The sequence below is a fragment of the Ranitomeya imitator genome, chromosome 2 (genome assembly GCF_032444005.1).
Source record: "Ranitomeya imitator isolate aRanImi1 chromosome 2, aRanImi1.pri, whole genome shotgun sequence".
In the NCBI taxonomy this organism is placed as follows: domain Eukaryota; kingdom Metazoa; phylum Chordata; class Amphibia; order Anura; family Dendrobatidae; genus Ranitomeya; species Ranitomeya imitator.
In genome coordinates, this window is record NC_091283.1 from 2628820 (window position 1) to 2650196 (window position 21377).

The 21377-nt window shown below is 47.7% G+C and overlaps 1 protein-coding gene across 4 annotated transcripts in view; it reads left to right on the forward strand.

The window, feature by feature from the left end:
* The window catches only part of DIAPH2 (diaphanous related formin 2), a 1874941-nt gene that overhangs the window by 1167383 nt on the left and 686181 nt on the right, over positions 1–21377 (forward strand). The gene's annotated exons all lie outside the window — the stretch shown is intronic.

The following is a 21377-nucleotide window of genomic DNA, read 5'->3' on the forward strand; positions in this document are numbered from 1 at the left end:
GTCAGACCAAAGGAGGATCATGAGGTCAAAGGAACTGGCCTAGGAGATCAGAGACAGATTAATGGCAAGGCTCAGATCTGGCCAAGGTTACAACCGAATTTCTGCAGTACTCAAGGTTCCTAAGAGCACAGTGGCCTCCATAATCCTTAAATGGAAGAAGTTTTGGGACCACCAGAAGCCTTCCCAGACCTGGTCGTCCGGCCAACTGAGCAATCGTGGGGGAAGAGCCTTGATGAGAGAGGTAAAGAAGAACCCCAAGATCACTGTGGCTGAGCTCCACCAGTCGGGCATTTATGCAGAGTGGTCTGATGGAAGCCTTTACTCAGTGCAAGACGTATGAAAGGCCGCATAGAGTTTGCTAAAAACACATGAAGGACTTCCAGACTATGAGAAATAAGATTCCCTGGTTTGATGATGTGAAGATAGACCTTTTTGGTGATAATTCTAAACGGTATGTGTGGAGAAAACCAGGCACTGCTCATCACCTGCCCAATACAATCCCCACAGTGAAGCATGGTGGCAGCATCATGCTATGGGGGTGTTTTCAGCTGTTGGGACAGGACGACTGGTTGTCAATGAAGGAAACATGAATGTGGCCAAGTGCAGAGATATCCTGGATGAAAACCTCTTCCAGAGTGCTCTGGACCTCAGACTTGGCCGAAGGTTCACCTTCCAACAAGACGATGACCCTAAGCATACAGCTAAAATAACAAAGGAGCAGCTTCAGAACAACTCTGTGACCATTCATGACCGGCCCAGCCAGAGCCCTGACCTAAACCCAATGGAGCATCTCTGGAGAGACCTGAAAATGGCGTCCACCAATGTTCACCATCCAACCTGACGGAACTGGAGAGGATCTGCAAGGAAGAATGGCCGAGGATCCCCAAATCCAGGGGGAAAAACTTGTTGCATCATTCCCAAGACGACTCATGGCTGTAGTAGCTCAAAAGGGGCTTCTACCCAATACTGAGCAAAGGGGCTGAAGACTTATGACCATGGGATATTTCAGGGGGGTTTTGTAATAAATTTGCAAAAATTTCTACATTTCTGTTTTTTTTTCAGTGTAGATGAGGTGCAGAGTGCACATTAATGAGGAAAAAATGAACTTTTTTGAATTTACCAAATGGCTGCAATGAAACAGAGTGAAAAGTTTAAAGGGGTCTGAATACTTTCCGTTCCCACTGTAGAACACTGAGCATGTAGCACATTGAGCACGCAGCACGCTAAGGACGTAGCACACTAAGGCCGGGGTCACACTAGAGAGAAATACGGACGACGGAGAGGCGCAAAAACAACGCATTGCACACGGACCAATGATTCTCTATGGGGCAGCTCCCATCAGCCGTATATTTCTCAGCTGTATTTTACGGGCTGAGAAAATCGCAGCATGATGCGATTGTCAGCGTACAGTATTTCTTAAAAATTCGCCTATGAAAGTCTATGGGGGCGAGAAAAATACGGATTACACACGGATCACAAGTCTGACTTGCGAGAAATATGCAGCGGTGTTCTATAGAAAAGCCGGCAATTCAGTGCGGTGTACAGTAAAATCACACTGACAGGTTAGAATAGAATAGCTAAGATAAATGTCTACACATAGAATAAGTATATATATATATCATTAATACACACGTATATATATAAACTAGCTATTAAACCCGTTCTACGCCCGGGTGGCGAGCATTTATATTGGTATATTGTCTCCATCATGGTATGTGCTGCTCCATCCTGCGTCCCCATCCTGTCATGCGCTGCTCCATCCTGCGTCCCCATCCTGTCATGTGCTGCTCCATCCTGCGTCCCCTTTCCTGTCATGCGCTGCTCCCATCCTGCGTCCCCATCCTGTGATGCGCTGCTCCCATCCTGCGTCCCCATCCTGTCATGCGCTGCTCCATCATGCGTCCCCATCCTGTCATGCGCTGCTCCATCCAGCGTCCCTATCCTTATGTGCTGCTGCATCCTGCGTCCCCATCCTTATGTGCTGCTCCATCCTGCGTCCCCATCCTTATGTGCTGCTCCCATCCTGCGTCCCCATCCTTATGTGCTGCTCCATCCTGCGTCCCCATCCTTATGTGCTGCTCCCATCCTGCGTCCCCATCCTGTCATGCGCTGCTCCATCCTGCATCCCCATCCTTATGTGCTGCTCCATCCTGCGTCCCCATCCTTATGTGCTGCTCCATCCTGCGTCCCCATCCTTATGTGCTGCTCCCATCCTGCGTCCCCATCCTTATGTGCTGCTCCATCCTGCGTCCCCATCCTTATGTGCTGCTCCATCCTGCGTCCCCATCCTGTTATGTGCTGCTCCATCCTGCGTCCCCATCCTTATGTGCTGCTCCCATCCTGCGTCCCCATCCTGTCATGCGCTGCTCCATCATGCGTCCCCATCCTGTCATGCGCTGCTCCATCCTGCATCCCCATCCTTATGTGCTGCTCCATCCTGCGTCCCCATCCTTATGTGCTGCTCCATCCTGCGTCCCCATCCTTATGTGCTGCTCCCATCCTGCGTCCCCATCCTTATGTGCTGCTCCATCCTGCGTCCCCATCCTTATGTGCTGCTCCATCCTGCGTCCCCATCCTGTTATGTGCTGCTCCATCCTGCGTCCCCATCCTTATGTGCTGCTCCATCCTGCGTCCCCATCCTTATGTGCTGCTCCATCCTGCGTCCCCATACTGCCTCTGACCCGCTCGGCGCCGAGTGCTGGGGGGCCTGAGCAGGCGGGGACACCGGCGCGCTGTGGGGGTCAGGTGCCGGTATCGCCGCCAGCTCAGGCCCCCCCAGCACTTACTATACTCACCTGTCCGGCGTTCCATCGCTGAGCGCCGCCATCTTCCCGGTCTCCTGGCTGTGACTGTTCAGTCAAAGGGCGGCGCCGGCGCGCAAGCGCGTCATCACGCCCTCTGAACTGAAGGTCACAGACCGAAGACCGGGAAGATGGCGGCGCTCAGCGATGGAACGGGGACAGGTGAATATGGCCGATACTCACCCTCCTGGCGGTCCCTGCTTCTGCGGTGGAGATCGCGGTGTGTGTTCAGTGTGAACGCACACCGCGATCTCCCAGGAGCGTCACTCTGTGAGGCCCAGACTGCGCCGGCGCTTGCGCAGTCTATAGAGGCTTCGGACAGAGTGACGCTCCCAGCGTTATATTATAGATATTTGTATTTAATACAGGGCTAGATAGCATAAAAGCCGTTAATTCAATTGCCGGCTTTTGCTAAGTCTTTACTGAACCCGACAGGATATGAGACATAGTTTACGTATAGTAAGCCATTTCATATCCGTTAGATTTATACATGCCCCTCACTAATAATGTTAGAACTGTTTGTGTGTGCAAAATTTGGGAGCTCTAGGTGTTACAATAAAGGGTTAAATCACGGAAAAAACTGGCGTGGGCTCCCGTGCAATTTTCTCCGCCAGAGTAGTAAAGCCAGTGACTGAGGACAGATATTAATAGCCTGGAGAGGGTCCATGGTTATTGCCTTCCCCCCCCCCCCCCCCCGGCTAAAAACATCTGCCCCCAGCCACCCCAGAAAAGGCACATCTGGAAGATACGTCTATTCCGGCACTTGGCCACTCTCTTCCCATTCCCGTGTAGCGGTGGGATATGGTGTAATAAGGGATTAATGTCACCTTGCTAATGTAAGGTGACATTAGGCCTGGTTAATAATGGAGATATGTCAATAAGATGCCTATCGATTATTAATCCAATAGTAGTAAAGGGTCACTGGCTTTCCCACTCTGGTGGAGAAAATTGCGCGGGACCCACGCCAGTTTTTCCGTGATTTAACCCTTTATTTTAACACCTAGAGCTCCAAAATTTTGTACACATAAACTACTAACATTATTAGTGAGGAATATGTAAAAATATAAGGCATATGAAATGGTTTACAGCATGTAACCATGTCTCATATCCTGTCGAGTTTGTAAAGGAGATAGCAAAAGCCGGCAATTGAATTACCAGCTTTTATGCTATCTAGCTCTGTATTAAATATATATATATATACATATATATATATATATATATATATATATATATATATATATATATATATATATATAGTAAGGCAGTGACACCTGTTACAGTTAGGGGGCGCTGTATGTGCTCTCCAGAATGTGCATGGAGGCGTAGTGAGGCCATGAGGGCGTCCTGCAGACACAGGTGTGGCTGTAATTAGAATAGTAAAGCAGTGACTGACTAAAAGCCCTGTAGTGGAGGGAGAGGTGTGTCAGTGTTGGTTTGGAAGCAGACAGAGCAGTTGTCTGCAGAGCAACACAGGGGCAAAAGGAACTGACACCCTGCGTCCTGGGGTGTCTAGTGTTGCCAGGCTGCAATCTGGAGGATAGCGTGATGTGCACGGCGTGAGTAGAGACTTGGTATCGGTGGACGGTTGCTCCGGGGAAACTGGATAAAGGGAAGTCTGGCCTGTGTAGGGACTGCAAAGGTAAAGCCGGTTACTGTGTATTTCTGCTGGACTGTGTGAAGAAGCCGTGTACTGTGTATTGCTAAATGACTGTGTGAAGTAACACAATAAAGGAATGTTTTGTTTGAACTTGCTGGGGTCACTGCCATTTCACTGTGTACGGTCCTACAGCTGCATCACATACGGTGGAAAGAATGTGGCCATGTGAACTAAGGCATACCCCAGAGAGTGCTGCAGACCATTGTGCAAGTCTGCTGGAGAAATGGAGGAGCTTTTGGACCAGGTTGTGCTCAATCAGCAAAGGCTTCAGCAAAAGACGCTGCAGTTTTAGTGTTCACAGCAAGAACTTCTGTAGGAGGCAGCAACAGCAAAAGGCGCTACAGTGGAAGGCTATGTGCCCATGTTGCGGATTTGCCTTAGGAATTTTTTGTGTGGATTCTGCATCTCTTGGCAGAAAACGCAGTTGCGGATTTGACGTGTATTTTGTGCGGATTTTGTGCAGATTTACTGTGGGTTTTTTTTTACCCCTGCGGATTTCTATAATGGAAGGGTACAAAAACGCTGCAGATCTGCACAAAAGTGACATGCTACTTCTTTTAATCCGCAACATTTCCGCACGGAATGTTCCGCACCATTAGCACAGCATTTTTTTTTTCCTATTGATTTACATTGTACTCTAAATCACTTGCGGATCTGCAGCGTTTCTGCAAGGCAAAAAAACGCTGCGGATCTGCAGGAAATCCGCAACGTGTGCACAAACCCGAAGCTAGCAGAGCTTCAGCATGATAAAATGGAGACCCCTAAAATGGGGGTGAACAGCAGAGTCCTGAAGAGACCCCAAAGGTAAGGGGCGATCATTGGGTGTACCAGTGGTCCTATGTAGAGACTCGGTCTGCCAGGTCTCAAGCAAGTGACTTATTGCAATTGGTGGAGCAATGGCTCCAGCCTGAGTTCTGTTCTCCGTATGAGATGATGGAGAGAACCGTGGCTGACCGGATGGCGAGGGCTTTGCCGGCCGACATGCAGCGTTGGGTCGGGCTGAGGGACCTTCGCCACCTGGAACTGCTGATAGAATTGATTGAGCGGTATAAGTCCACTCAGGACATTGCACCAGAGCCCGGACATGGGGCTAGTAACTATTCGGTGACATCTAAGCCCATGGACTGTGGTAACACTGGTCAGGAGTCTGTGTGCCCGGCCTGTCTGTATCACCACTACGGGCAAAGCCGGCAGCGAACCAGAATTGTGCCAGGTACTTGTGAATGGGTGCCGAGCAGAGGCTCCCCTGGACATGGGGAGTAAAGTGACTCTGATCCATCAGTCCCTTGTTGTCTGGGACAACCCCAAAGGACGGAAAGTGGAGGTAATGGGTATCCACAGGGAAATCCGGGAGTACCCGACCATGGAGGTAAATTTTTCAACACAATGTGGGGACATTAAGCATGTGGTGGGAGTGGAGAAGACCCTTCCATATGGGGCTGTGTTAGGGAGAGATTTGCCCCTGTTTTGGTCCCTGTGGGAAACCAGGATCAACCCTCTCAAGGAAAGTGTTGTACCGGGTGCAGAACCCAAAGATATTGAGATACTTGCCATAGGGGTCGCCAACCTAGGGACAGAGTGTAATCCCGATAGGCTTCCCCGAGAGGTAATGGCAGGAGAATCTAAAGATGTTTCGGGCGTAGAACCTGAAGATCCTAAGATGTATGCCACAGGGGCCGCCAATTTAGGGTTGGAGTGTAATCCCGATAGGCTCCCTCTAGAGGTTGTGGGGACCCCATTGAACCCTGAGCTGAAGGTGTTCCCTGGTAAGGTCAGGACAGCTCAGATCCAGGGTCCCACACGGAGACGCTGGTTTTGAAAACGCAGGTATGTGACGGGCCGGGAGTGTATGGTCGCTGATTAGACTGGGAACATGCGCACGCGGAACCCTCTGGCACCGGTCGAGGATGGGGTCAGGGTAAATTTAGATAGAGCGCTCACTAGACAGCAGTGTCGGGAGGCTCAGGCTCGGCGTAGTACAGATATATGCTCTGAGTTGCCAGCGCGGTCTGCGGTGTTTCAGCGAGATATAGTCACTGAGGCATGGGTAAGGGTACAGAGGAAACGGTACCAGGGGCCCGAAAGCAGGAACTTAGGTGACAGGATGACCCGTGGGGTTAGTGTACCCAAAATAAACAAGGTCGAGATCAAATTTATGGTTAAGCAGAAAGGAGGGCTTGGCTTCTGTAATGGAGAACGAGGGGGTGGTCCCGTAATGAAGTGTGGAGGGATGCGTGTGCCGATTGATGGTTCCGGTCCCTACTTTGGTTTCTTATTGTAGTTTCGAGCGGGGATGTCACAGGGGCATACCAATACCCTTACGGGGTAACAAATGTTCAACCCCACAGGTATGAAGAGGGGGGAGGATATGTGAGGCAGTGACCCCCTGTTACAGCTAGGAGGCGCAGTATGTTCTCTCCAGAATGTGCCAGGAAGTGTAGTGAGGCCATGAGGGGGTTTTGCAGACACAGGTGTGGCTGTAATTAGAATAGTGAAGCAGTGACTGATTAAAAGCCCTGAGTAGAGGGGAAGGTGTGCTTGAACTTGCTTGGGTCAGTGCCGTTTTACTCCGTATGGTCCTACCACTGCATCACAAATGTATATATATATATATATATATATATATATATATATATATATATATATATATATATATATATATATATATATATATATATATATATATACACAGTGGGGCAAAAAAGTATTTAGTCAGTCAGCAATAGTGCAAGTTCCACCACTTAAAAAGATGAGAGGCGTCTGTAATTTACATCATAGATAGACCTCAACTATGGGAGACAAACTGAGAAATAAAAATCCAGAAAATCACATTGTCTGTTTTTTTAACATTTTATTTGCATACTATGGTGGAAAATAAGTATTTGGTCAGAAACAAAATTTCATCTCAATACTTTGTAGTATATCCTTTGTTATGACAGAGGTCAAACGTTTTCTGTAAGTCTTCACAAGGTTGCCACACACTGTTGTTGGTATGTTGGCCCATTCCTCCATGCAGATCTCCTCTAGAGCAGTGATGTTTTTGGCTTTTCGCTTGGCAACACGGACTTTCAACTCCCTCCAAAGGTTTTCTATAGGGTTGAGATCTGGAGACTGGCTAGGCCACTCCAGGACCTTGAAATGCTTCTTACGAAGCCACTCCTTTGTTGCCCTGGCGGTGTGCTTTGGATCATTGTCATGTTGAAAGACCCAGCCACGTTTCATCTTCAATGCCCTTGCTGATGGAAGGAGGTTTGCTCTCAAAATCTCACGATACATGGCCCCATTCATTCTTTCATGTACCCGGATCAGTCGTCCTGGCCCCTTTGCAGAGAAACAGCCCCAAAGCATGATGCTTCCACCACCATGCTTTACAGTAGGTATGGTGTTTGATGGATGCAACTCAGTATTCTTTTTCCTCCAAACACGACAAGTTGTGTTTCTACCAAACAGTTCCAGTTTGGTTTCATCAGACCATAGGACATTCTCCCAAAACTCCTCTGGATCATCCAAATGCTCTCTAGCAAACTTCAGACGGGCCCGGACATGTACTGGCTTAAGCAGTGGGACACGTCTGGCAGTGCAGGATCTGAGTCCATGGTGGCGTAGTGTGTTACTTATGGTAGGCCTTGTTACATTGGTCCCAGCTCTCTGCAGTTCATTCACTAGGTCCCCCCGCGTGGTTCTGGGATTTTTGCTCACTGTTCTTGTGATCATTCTGACCCCACGGGGTGGGATTTTGCGTGGAGCCCCAGATCGAGGGAGATTATCAGTGGTCTTGTATGTCTTCCATTTTCTAATTATTGCTCCCACTGTTGATTTCTTCACTCCAAGCTGGTTGGCTATTGCAGATTCAGTCTTCCCAGCCTGGTGCAGGGCTACAATTTTGTTTCTGGTGTCCTTTGACAGCTCTTTGGTCTTCACCATAGTGGAGTTTGGAGTCAGACTGTTTGAGGGTGTGCACAGCTGTCTTTTTATACTGATAACAAGTTTAAACAGGTGCCATTACTACAGGTAATGAGTGGAGGAAAGAGGAGACTCTTAAAGAAGAAGTTACAGGTCTGTGAGAGCCAGAAATCTGGATTGTTTGTTTCTGACCAAATACTTCTTTTCCACCATAATATGCAAAAAAAATGTTAAAAAAACAGACAATGTGATTTTCTGGATTTTTTTTACTCAGTTTGTCTCCCATAGTTGAGGTCTACCTATGATGTAAATTACAGACGCCTCTCATCTTTTTAAGTGGTGGAACTTGCACTATTGCTGACTGACTAAATACTTTTTTGCCCCACTGTGTGTATATATATATATGTATAATTTTTTTTTTTTTTTTTTTTTTTTCTTCTCACCATACGGATGACACAGATAATTTTTGGAGAAAAAAATTGCATCCTTACATTGAATATGGATCACTGAGTAGGAATTTTTTTGCGTATCTCGGCCGTAAAAAACGGACCGTATTTTTATACGATAGGTCTGACCCCGGCCTAAGCACCCAGCACACTGAGCATACAAAACGCTGAGCACGTAGCACGCTGAGCATACAGAACGCTGAGCATACAGCACACTGTAGGTAATATACACTGCCTGGGAAAGAGTACAGAGAAGGCAAAATCCATAGGGGAAGTGAGAGAAATGGACGGGGAATGGAAATCTGTACGGACCAGGCCTCTGATTTTGTGCGTTATCTGTAGCAGTGGTAAGCTGTGCGCTCATCGTGGGGCGTCCTGTCTTTTCTCTGTTCCACTGTGCCCCGTGCCACTAATGGCTGCTACAAGCCGTAACCCAGAAATGTGGTGATTTTCTCCATTTTTGGGATCCTTCCTCGATCAGCCGCGCACACTGCGCCGGGAGCCTCATTCATTTTAACCCTTTCATTATCTCATGATGCAATGTCTGAATAATGCAACATCCAGATTTTTATTTTCATTAAAAAAATATATAAAATAAATAATTAAAACTGACTGTGAAATTCAAGGGAGAGCAAAAAAGGAAGTGTTAATGAAAGTGCGGGCGATTGTATTAATTTTACGCTGACACGTTCATTGCAGGTTCATCTTCACGCATTTTTCTTGCCAGAATCTGCGAGTTCTTCCTTACTGGTCTTTATTCACAGGATGAAACCACAGGATTGAATGTGGAGAATAGAAAAAGATGCAAAGCGACACACGGCCAAAATTTATAATTTTATTTTATTTTTTTCATTAAAGTTTCATTAACTTCATCCTAGAAATTGTATCGAGAGATTAGAGATAATTTCCTTCTGGAATAGAAGAAAATCATCATTCAGCTGTTCGTCCTCAGATCTGCTCCAGAGGAAGCTGGGTGCTACTTGTGCGGGATTTACCAAGTGTTAAAATCTGCAGCATAACCTGTGAAAATCATGGAGGCAACCAGTGTCACCTCCATTGTGGCCACTCGACGCATTGAATGTCACCTCCATTGTGGCCACTCGACGCATTGAATGTCACCTCCATTGTGGCCACTTGACGCATTGAATGTCACCTCCATTGTGGCCACTCGACGCATTGAATGTCACCTCCATTGTGGCCACTTGACGCATTGAATGTCACCTCCATTGTGGCCACTCGACGCATTGAATGTCACCTCCATTGTGGCCACTTGACGCATTGAATGTCACCTCCATTGTGGCCACTTGACGCATTGAATGTCACCTCCATTGTGGCCACTTGACGCATTGAATGCCACCTCCATTGTGGCCACTCGACGCATTGAATATCACCTCCATTGTGGCCACTCGAGGCACTGAGTGTCACCTCCATTGTGGTTGTGGCCACTCGAGGCATTGAATGTCACCTCCATTGTGGCCACTCGAGGCATTGAATGTCACCTCCATTGTGGCCACTCGAGGCATTGAATGTCACCTCCATTGAGGCCACTTGAAGCATTGAATGCCACCTCCATTGTGACCACTCGAGGCACTGAGTGTCACCTCCATCGTGGCCACTTGACGCATTGAATGTCACCTCCATTGTGGCCACTTGACGCATTGAATGTCACCTCCATCGTGGCCACTCGACGCATTGAATGTCACCTCCATTGTGGCCACTCGAGGCACTGAGTGTCACCTCCATCGTGGCCACTCGATGCATTGAATGTCACCTCCATCGTGGCCACTCGACGCATTGATTGTCACCTCCATTGTGGCCACTCGACGCATTGAATGCCACCTCCATTGTGGCCACTTGACGCATTGAATGTCACCTCCATCGTGGCCACTCGAGGCATTGAATGTCACCTCCATCGTGGCCACTCGAGGCATTGATTGTCACCTCCATTGTGGCCACTCGAGGCATTGAATGTCACCTCCATTGTGGCCACTTGACGCATTGAATGTCACCTCCATCGTGGCCACTCGAGGCATTGAATGTCACCTCCATTGTGGCCACTCGAGGCACTGAGTGTCACCTCCATCGTGGCCACTCGATGCATTGAATGTCACCTCCATCGTGGCCACTCGACGCATTGATTGTCACCTCCATTGTGGCCACTCGACGCATTGAATGCCACCTCCATTGTGGCCACTTGACGCATTGAATGTCACCTCCATCGTGGCCACTCGAGGCATTGAATGTCACCTCCATCGTGGCCACTCGACGCATTGATTGTCACCTCCATTGTGGCCACTCGAGGCATTGAATGTCACCTCCATTGTGGCCACTTGACGCATTGAATGTCACCTCCATTGTGGCTACTCGAGGCATTGAATGTCACCTCCATTGTGGCCACTTGACGCATTTAATGTCACCTCCATTGTGGCCACTTGACGCATTGAATGTCACCTCCATTGTGGCCACTCGAGGTACTGAGTGTCACCTCCATTGTGGCCACTCGAGGCACTGAGTGTCACCTCCATTGTGGCCACTCGAGGCATTGAATGTCACCTCCATTGTGGCCTCTCGAGGCATTGAATGTCACCTCCATTGTGGCCACTCGAGGCATTGAATGTCACCTCCATTGTGGCCACTCGAGGCATTGAATGTCAACTCCATTGTGGCCACTCGAGGCATTGAATGTCACCTCCATTGTGGCCACTCGAGGCATTGAATGTCACCTCCATTGTGGCCTCTCGAGGCATTGAATGTCACCTCCATTGTGGCCACTTGACGCATTGATTGTCACCTCCATTGTGGCCACTCGAGGCATTGAATGTCACCTCCATTGTGGCCACTTGACGCATTGAATGTCACCTCCATTGTGGCTACTCGAGGCATTGAATGTCACCTCCATTGTGGCCACTTGACGCATTTAATGTCACCTCCATTGTGGCCACTTGACGCATTGAATGTCACCTCCATTGTGGCCACTCGAGGTACTGAGTGTCACCTCCATTGTGGCCACTCGAGGCACTGAGTGTCACCTCCATTGTGGCCACTCGAGGCATTGAATGTCACCTCCATTGTGGCCTCTCGAGGCATTGAATGTCACCTCCATTGTGGCCACTCGAGGCATTGAATGTCACCTCCATTGTGGCCACTCGAGGCATTGAATGTCAACTCCATTGTGGCCACTCGAGGCATTGAATGTCACCTCCATTGTGGCCACTCGAGGCATTGAATGTCACCTCCATTGTGGCCTCTCGAGGCATTGAATGTCACCTCCATTGTGGCCACTCGAGGCATTGAATGTCACCTCCATTGTGGCCACTCGAGGCATTGAATGTCACCTCCATTGTGGCCACTCGAGGCATTGAATGTCACCTCCATTGTGGCCTCTCGAGGCATTGAATGTCACCTCCATTGTCACTCTCTGTGTGGAGACTATCTGCTAAGAAAAAAGAAAGTCGAGTGGGCACCGCCAGAATAAGTTATAGCCATATACGCTCGGTGCTACCAATGCGCCTAGGAGTATCATGCAATAGAAAAAGAGAAAAAGAAGCGCAAAAGAGGTGCACACTGAGCCACAATGCTAATCAATATCAAATTTTATTGAGACCAACAAACAGTGCTACATATTAAAACATACTTAAAAACAGCATAAAACATATGCCTACACACACTAAATAAATGTCCTCTAGATATGAAAACAGACCCCTAAGGATGAATAGTCCTGCAATATGTCTCCGTGAGTGACATGCAAATAGAAAGTATGATAAGATGCCGGCACGTGCCAGTTGACCTGGTCCCGGCGCTGTGTACTAATATGCGGAAATGGTGTCCAGAGACTATTATAAATAACAATTGCACAATAAATATGAACCTGGATAAAGAAATATAGAAATATCAACCTACTTAACTATAATTAAGTCATATATAAAATAAAAGTAGGTACTATGCAATAAACACAGTGCCTAGTAAAGATATATCAAACATTCCACCATTTCCATAATATCTGTGTAAATAGTCCCCCACAACGCCAGGCTCAGGCTCCACTGGCACTACCAAATGCACAAAACCGCAGTCATGATATAAATACGCACTAGGAGATGGGGTTTGCGTACTCCCTACGCGTATCGCCGCTCTTGGTGGCTTCGTCAGGGGAAGGAGACTATCTGCTATTATGTCTCCAATGCACAGCACACAAACTTGAGGGATTCCAAGACTACTGTGTATGTATTCTATGTAGGACATCCTTAGCAGCTGCATGGAGGACGATTATACAGCAGCGCTTGGCAGTGTAGCTGTGAATCCAACAGTGCAGTGGCATGACATAAAACACTTACTAGAAAGAAGCAGGATGGAGGACATTCTATTGCAATCCTGAGCAGTGTAACTGTGAATCCACCACTGGCATGGCATAAATCACTTACTGGAAGATGCAGCAGGATGGAAGAGATTATAATGCAATATTGAGCAGTGTAGCTGTGAATACAACACTGAAGTGAGATGAAACACTTACTAGAAAGCAGCAGGATGAAGGACATTATTATATAGTAGAACAGCTGGGGAAAAAAAGTGCTCCAGCTAAAGAGCACAGTAGATCCACACAGGGAGTTAAGGGGTTAAAGCTCCACTTACTTTGTTCCTATCCCCCTTTCTTCCAGGTCAGCCTCTCTTCCTCTGTGCACAATGAACAAGGAGGAGGAGAGGCTGACCTGGAAAGAAGGGGGATAGGAACCTGCCTCTCCTGGGAAGTAAGTGGAGCTTTAACTCCTGAGATGAGATAAAACACTTACTAGAAGGTGCGGCACAAACCGTTTCTCTGGCAGTGTCAGTGCCTCTCCCTGTTTCTCTCCTTTCCAGAAATGTCAATCGGCCATTGTACTGATCGCTCAGTGAGTTGTCAGTCTGGGCAGCATTGGTGCAGATGGATGGATGATGAGATGAAGAAGCACAGGGGGAGAAGTGGCTCCTAAGTGGAAAAAGACTGGACAGATATAGTTAAGGATTCTCGTAACAATGTGTCAGGACAATCGCGGCTTTATGTGGAGGGGATTTTATACAAATTGTATTTTTTCTATCTGATCAGTTTTTCTTGCTTTCTTTCTTTTGTCCGGAGTCTTGTGTTTCGCTATAATTTACAGGGCGGCTTCACGTTAGATAACCTTGTTAGCATCGTTACTGCATCGAGCCGCACTAATTAATCCAGTGTTTTACATACCGGAGAACACGATCGCCCGGATAACATTTCCCAACGGATTTTTTATTGTAATCTATATGGTAGAATGAAGTTCAACTCGGCAAAGACAAAACATCCCTAAAATGCAAAGACCTGATAAACGTGTGTGATGAGAGGTTAGAAAGGGTTAACGAGTTGCTCGGCACTCCTGTGTGTATACTGTATACACAGTGTATAGATCTCACATCGTGTGCACTGTTGTCACATTCAGTTCCCTGGATATAGAGGGTTAACCTGCCTTACTGGAAGCTGCTGGGAGAAGACGACCGTGTGTACTCCCTGCAGCCGCCGGCTTTCAGTCATGGTGGTGTCTCCGATCACTGTACTGTCAGCTGTGACGGATAAAGCCGCACCCTGCAGCAATATACAGCGTGTAAACCTGACATCTATGACATATTAATGGCATTACTGCTCTAGAAACACTTAGCGCACAATTGGCCAATTCATCCTGCCCAGCGACCAACGACGAGGCGATCTCCCAGTGTAGAAGCCAATAGGGGCAGCAGCACAACCCATTGCGGCTGATTATGGAGGATATGAAACAACGTTTCTTTTTTAGAAATGTTGCTATTTATATTAAAGGGAACCCAAAGAAAATAATATTTAATCCTCATGTCCCTCAGTCATTGACACCCAAAAACAGCATCTTTGACAGCTGCCCACAAAGGTTGTCAGAGACAGATCTGCTGGGGGTCTGTGACCTCGCTGCCATAGTGATGGCCGCCCTGGAGATTCCGCTCGCATCCCTGGTCTGCGGAGCCAGTGTGAGCGCCTGTCGTCAATGCTCCGCGCTGCAGAACGTGTTCCTCTGATATGTTTATACGCGTACCATGTAATACCGCCATCCCCTGCCCACAGCAGCGCAATACACAGAGAAGTGCTGCAGCATCCTCAGCTGATGGCGTCAGGCACATAGAACACAACCTGCCAGAAAGCGGCTGTAACCCCGGGCGGAGGTCAGAGAACGCCCGTCTGCCAATATCATCATTTATCCTAAATATCTCGGTATTGACAGATCCGGCTATAAAGGTAAGTGAACATAGCAAAGGGCTAAAAACTGCATGACCTATTTCCACCACCAGGGGGAGTTGTGAGGATATGAGTGTCTCCCCCATAGTCCTGTCTCCACATACAGCGCTCCGTGTGGCCAGATCAAGAACTGCAAGTGAAAAATCACCAGTTACCTGAAACAGTGGGAAAGCGAAAAAACGCTGCAGAGTGATGGGACCGAAACACCCTCCCATCTATGGAAATAAATGCTGGTATCGGTAGTTCAAGCGTCAGTGGCCATTTGTAGGCGATCTTCTCCTGGCTATAGCACTGATTTAATGGCAAATATGGGGTTAATTGTTGTGAAAGGTAATTCAGTACCACAATGGACATAGAGGTCAGCGCACATACAGTGACCTGGCAATAACCCAAAAAACAAGAACGAGCTCTGAGACGTGGGAACTCTGTTGACCGCAATCCCTAATCCTCTCCAACACAACTAGAGGCAGCCATGGATTGCGCCTAACGCTCCCTATGCAACTCGGCACAGCCTGAGAAACTAGCTAGCCTGAAGATAGAAAATAAGCCTACCTTGCCTCAGAGAAATACCCCAAAGGAAAAGGCAGCCCCCACATATAATGACTGTGAGTTAAGATGAAAAGACAAACGTAGAGATGAAATAGATTTAGCAAAGTGAGGCCCAACTTTCTGAACAGAGCGAGGATAGGAAAGGTAACTTTGCGGTCAACACAAAACCCTACAAACACCACGCAAAGGGGGCAAAAAAGACCCTCCGTACCGAACTAACGGCACGGAGGTACACCCTCTGCGTCCCAGAGCTTCCAGCAAGCAGTAAAAAACAAATTGACAAGCTGGACAGAAAAAAACAGCAAACAAATAGCAAAGAGGAACTTAGCTATGCAGAGCAGCAGGCCACAGGAACGATCCAGGAGGAAACAGGTCCAATACTAGAACATTGACTGGAGGCCAGGATCAAAGCACTAGGTGGAGTTAAATAGAGCAGCACCCAACGACTTCACCACATCACCTGGGGAAGGAAACTCAGAAGCCGCAGTACCACTTTCCTCCACCAACGGAAGCTCACAGAGAGAACCAGCCGAAGTACCACTTGTGACCACAGGAGGGAGCTCTGCCACAGAATTCACAACAGTACCCCCCCCCCCCCTTGAGGAGGGGTCACCGAACCCTCACCAGAGCTCCCAGGACGACCAGGATGAGCCATATGAAAGGCACGAACAAGATCGGGAGCATGGACATCAGAGGCAAAGACCCAGGAATTATCTTCCTGAGCATAACCCTTCCACTTAACCAGATACTGGAGTTTCCACCTTGAAACACGAGAACCAAAATCTTCTCCACAATATACTCCAACTCCCCCTCCACCAAAACCGGGGCAGGAGGATCAACAGATGGAACCATACGTGCCACGTATCTCCGCAATAATGACCTATGGAATACGTTATGTATGGAAATAGAATCTGGAAGGGTCAGACGAAAAGACATAGGATTAAGAACCTCAGAAATCCTATACGGACCAATAAAACGAGGTTTAAACTTAGGAGAGGAAACCTTCATAGGAATATGACGAGAAGATAACCAAACCAAGTCCTCAACCCGAAGTCGGGGACCCACACAGCGTCTGCGATTAACGAAACGTTGAGCCTTCTCCTGGGACAAAGTCAAATTGTCCATTACATGAGTCCAAATCTGCTGCAACCTGTCCACACCAGGACAGTCCGAAGACTCAACCTGCCCTGAAGAGAAACGAGGATGGAACCCAGAGTTGCAGAAAAACGGTGAAACCAAGGTAGCCGAGCTGGCCCGATTATTAAGGGCGAACTCAGCCAAAGGCAAAAAGGACACCCAGTCATCCTGATCAGCAGAAACAAAGCATCTCAGATATGTTTCCAAGGTCTGATTGGTTCGTTCGGTCTGGCCATTAGTCTGAGGATGGAAAGCCGAGGAAAAAGACAAGTCAATGCCCATCCTACCACAAAAGGCTCGCCAAAACCTCGAAACAAACTGGGAACCTCTGTCAGAAACGATATTCTCTGGAATGCCATGTAAACGAACCACATGCTGGAAGAACAATGGCACCAAATCAGAGGAGGAAGGTAATTTAGACAAGGGTACCAAATGGACCATCTTAGAGAAGCGATCACAGACCACCCAAATGACTGACATCTTTTGAGAGACGGGAAGATCTGAAATAAAATCCATAGAGATATGTGTCCAAGGCCTCTTCGGGACCGGCAAGGGCAAAAGCAACCCACTGGCACGAGAACAGCAGGGCTTAGCCCGAGCACAAATCCCACAGGACTGCACAAAAGTACGCACATCCCGCGACAGAGATGGCCACCAAAAGGATCTAGCCACTAACTCTCTGGTACCAAAGATTCCAGGATGACCAGCCAACACCGAACAATGAACCTCAGAGATAATTTATTGGTCCACCTATCAGGGACAAACAGTTTCTCCGCTGGGCAACGATCAGGTTTATTAGCCTGAAATTTTTGCAGCACCCGCCGCAAATCAGGGGAGATGGCAGACACAATTACTCCCTCTTTGAGGATACCCGCCGGCTCAGATACACCCGGAGAGTCGGGCACAAAAATCCTAGACAGAGCATCCGCCTTCACATTTTTAGAGCCCGGAAGGTATGAAATCACAAAGTCAAAACGGGCAAAAAACAACGACCAACGAGCTTGTCTAGGATTTAACCGCTTGGCAGACTCGAGATAAGTAAGGTTCTTATGATCAGTCAAGACCACCACGCGATGCTTAGCTCCTTCAAGCCAATGACGCCACTCCTCGAATGCCCACTTCATGGCCAGCAACTCTCGATTGCCCACATCATAATTTCGCTCAGCAGGCGAAAACTTCCTGGAAAAGAAGGCGCATGGTTTCATCACCGAGCAATCAAAACCTCTCTGCGACAAAACAGCCCCTGCTCCAATCTCAGAAGCATCAACCTCGACCTGGAACGGAAGCGAAACATCTGGTTGACACAACACAGGGGCAGAAGAAAAACGACGCTTCAACTCTTGAAAAGCTTCCACCGCAGCAGAAGACCAATTGACCAAATCGGCACCTTTCTTGGTCAAATCGGTCAATGGTTTAGCAATACTAGAAAAATTGCAGATGAAGCGACAATAAAAATGAGCAAAGCCCAGGAACTGTTGCAGACTTTTCAGAGATGTCGGCTGAGTCCAATTATGGATGGCTTGGACCTTAACAGGGTCCACCTCGATAGTAGAAGGGGAAAAGATGAACCCCAAAAATGAAACCTTCTGAACACCAAAGAGACACTTTGATCCCTTCACAAACAAAGAATTAGCACGCAGGACCTGAAACACCGTTCTGACCTGCTTCACATGAGACTCCCAATCATCCGAGAAGATCAAAATGTCATCTAAGTACACAATCAGGAATTTATCCAGGTACTCTCGGAAGATGTCATGCATAAAGGACTGAAACACTGATGGAGCATTGGCAAGTCCGAATGGCATTACTAGATACTCAAAATGGCCCTCGGGCGTATTAAATGCAGTTTTCCATTCATCGCCTCGCTTAATACGCACAAGATTATACGCACCACGAAGATCTATCTTGGTGAACCAACTAGCCCCCTTAATCCGAGCAAACAAATCAGATAACAATGGCAAGGGGTACTGAAATTTATCCGTGATCTTATTTAGAAGATCTATACAAGGTCTCAGCGAACCATCCTTCTTGGCTACAAAAACGAACCCTGCTCCTAATGGCGACGATGACGGGCGAATATGCCCCTTCTCCAAAGACTCCTTCACATAACTCTGCATAGCGGTGTGCTCAGGCACGGATAAATTAAACAGTCGACCTTTTGGGAATTTACTACCAGGAATCAAATTGATAGCACAATCACAATCCCTATGCGGAGGTAGGGTATCGGACTTGGGCTCATCAAATAAATCCCGGTAATCAGACAAGAACTCAGGAACCTCAGAAGGGGTGGATGACGAAATAGTCAGAAATGGGACATCACCATGTACCCCCTGACAACCCCAGCTGGACACAGACATGGATTTCCAATCTAATACTGGATTATGGACTTGTAGCCATGGCAACCCCAACACGACCACATCATGCAGATTATGCAACACCAGAAAGCGAATAACCTCCTGATGTGCAGGAGCCATGCACATGGTCAGCTGGGTCCAGTACTGAGGCTTATTCTTGGCCAAAGGCGTAGCATCAATTCCTCTCAATGGAATAGGACACTGCAAGGGCTCCAAGAAAAACCCACAACGCCTAGCATACTCCAAGTCCATCAAATTCAGGGCAGCGCCTGAGTCCACAAATGCCATGACAGAATACGATGACAAAGAGCAGATCAAGGTAACAGACAAAAGAAATTTTGACTGTACCGTACCAATGGTGGCAGACCTAGCGAACCGCTTAGTGCGCTTAGGACAATCAGAGATGGCATGAGTGGAATCACCACAGTAGAAACACAGCCCATTGAGACGTCTGTGTTCTTGCCGTTCAACTCTGGTCAAAGTCCTATCGCACTGCATAGGCTCAGGTTTAAGCTCAGGTAATACCGCCAAATGGTGCACAGATTTACGCTCGCGCAAGCGTCGACCGATTTGAATGGCCAAAGACATAGACTCATTCAGACCAGCAGGCATAGGAAATCCCACCATGACATCCTTAAGGGCTTCAGAGAGACCTTTTCTGAAAATAGCTGCGAGCGCACCTTCATTCCACTGAGTGAGTACCGACCACTGTCTAAATTTCTGACAATATACCTCTATTTCATCCTGACCCTGACACAGAGCCAGCAAATTCTTCTCTGCCTGATCCACAGAATTAGGCTCATCGTACAGCAATCCGAGCGCCAGGAAAAATGCATCGATATTACTTAATGCAGGATCTCCTGACGCAAGAGAAAATGCCCAGTCCTGAGGGTCGCCACGCAAAAAAGAAATAACAATCCTAACTTGTTGAACTGGGTCACCAGAGGAGCGAGGTTTCAAAGCCAGAAATAGTTTACAATTATTTTTGAAACTCAGAAATTTAGTTCTATCTCCAAAAAACAAATCAGGAATAGGAATTCTCGGTTCTAACATAGAATTCTGAACCACAAAGTCTTGAATATTTTGTACTCTTGCCGTGAGCTGATCCACACATGAAGACAGACCTTTAATGTCCATTGCTACACCTGTGTCCTGAACCACCCAAATGTCTAGGGGGAAAAAAAGGCAAAACACAGTGCAGAGAAAAAAAAATGGTCTCAGAACTTCTTTTTTCCCTCTATTGGGAATCATTAGTACTTTAGGCCTCCAGTACTGTTATGAAAGGTAATTCAGTACCACAATGGACATAGAAGTCAGCGCACATACAGTGACCTGGCAATAACCCAAAAAACAAGAACGAGCTCTGAGACGTGGGAACTCTGTTGACCGCAATCCCTAATCCTCTCAAACCACACTAGAGGCAGCCGTGGATTGCGCCTAACGCTCCCTATGCAACTCGGCACAGCCTGAAAAACTAGCTAGCCTGAAGATAGAAAATAAGCCTACCTTGCCTCAGAGAAATACCCCAAAGGAAAAGGCAGCTTCCACATATAATGACTGAGTTAAGATGAAAAGACAAACGTAGAGATGAAATAGATTTAGCAAAGTGAGGCCCAACTTTCTGAACAGAGCGAGGATAGGAAAGGTAACTTTGCGGTCAACACAAAACCCTACAAACACCACGCAAAGGGGGCAAAAAGACCCTCCGTACCGAACTAACGGCACGGAGGTACACCCTCTGCGTCCCAGAGCTTCCAGCAAGCAGTAAAAAACAAATTGACAAGCTGGACAGAAAAAAACAGCAAACAAATAGCAAAGAGGAACTTAGCTATGCAGAGCAGCAGGCCACAGGAACGATCCAGGAGGAAACAGGTCCAATACTAGAACATTGACTGGAGGCCAGGATCAAAGCACTAGGTGGAGTTAAATAGAGCAGCACCCAACGACTTCACCACATCACCTGAGAAAGGAAACTCAGAAGCCGCAGTACCACTTTCCTCCACCAACGGAAGCTCACAGAGAGAACCAGCCAAAGTACCACTTGTGACCACAGGAGGGAGCTCTGCCACAGAATTCACAACAGTTAATGCTGATATTAGCTGTGGCACGGGAAGGGTTAACGCTGGTGATATTGGCTGTGGCGCGGGAAGGGTTAACACTGGTGATATTGGCTGTGGCATGGGAAGGGTTAACACTGGTGATATTGGCTGTGGCACGGGAAGGGTTAACGCTAGTGATATTGGCTGTGGCACGGGAAGGGTTAACGCTGGTGAT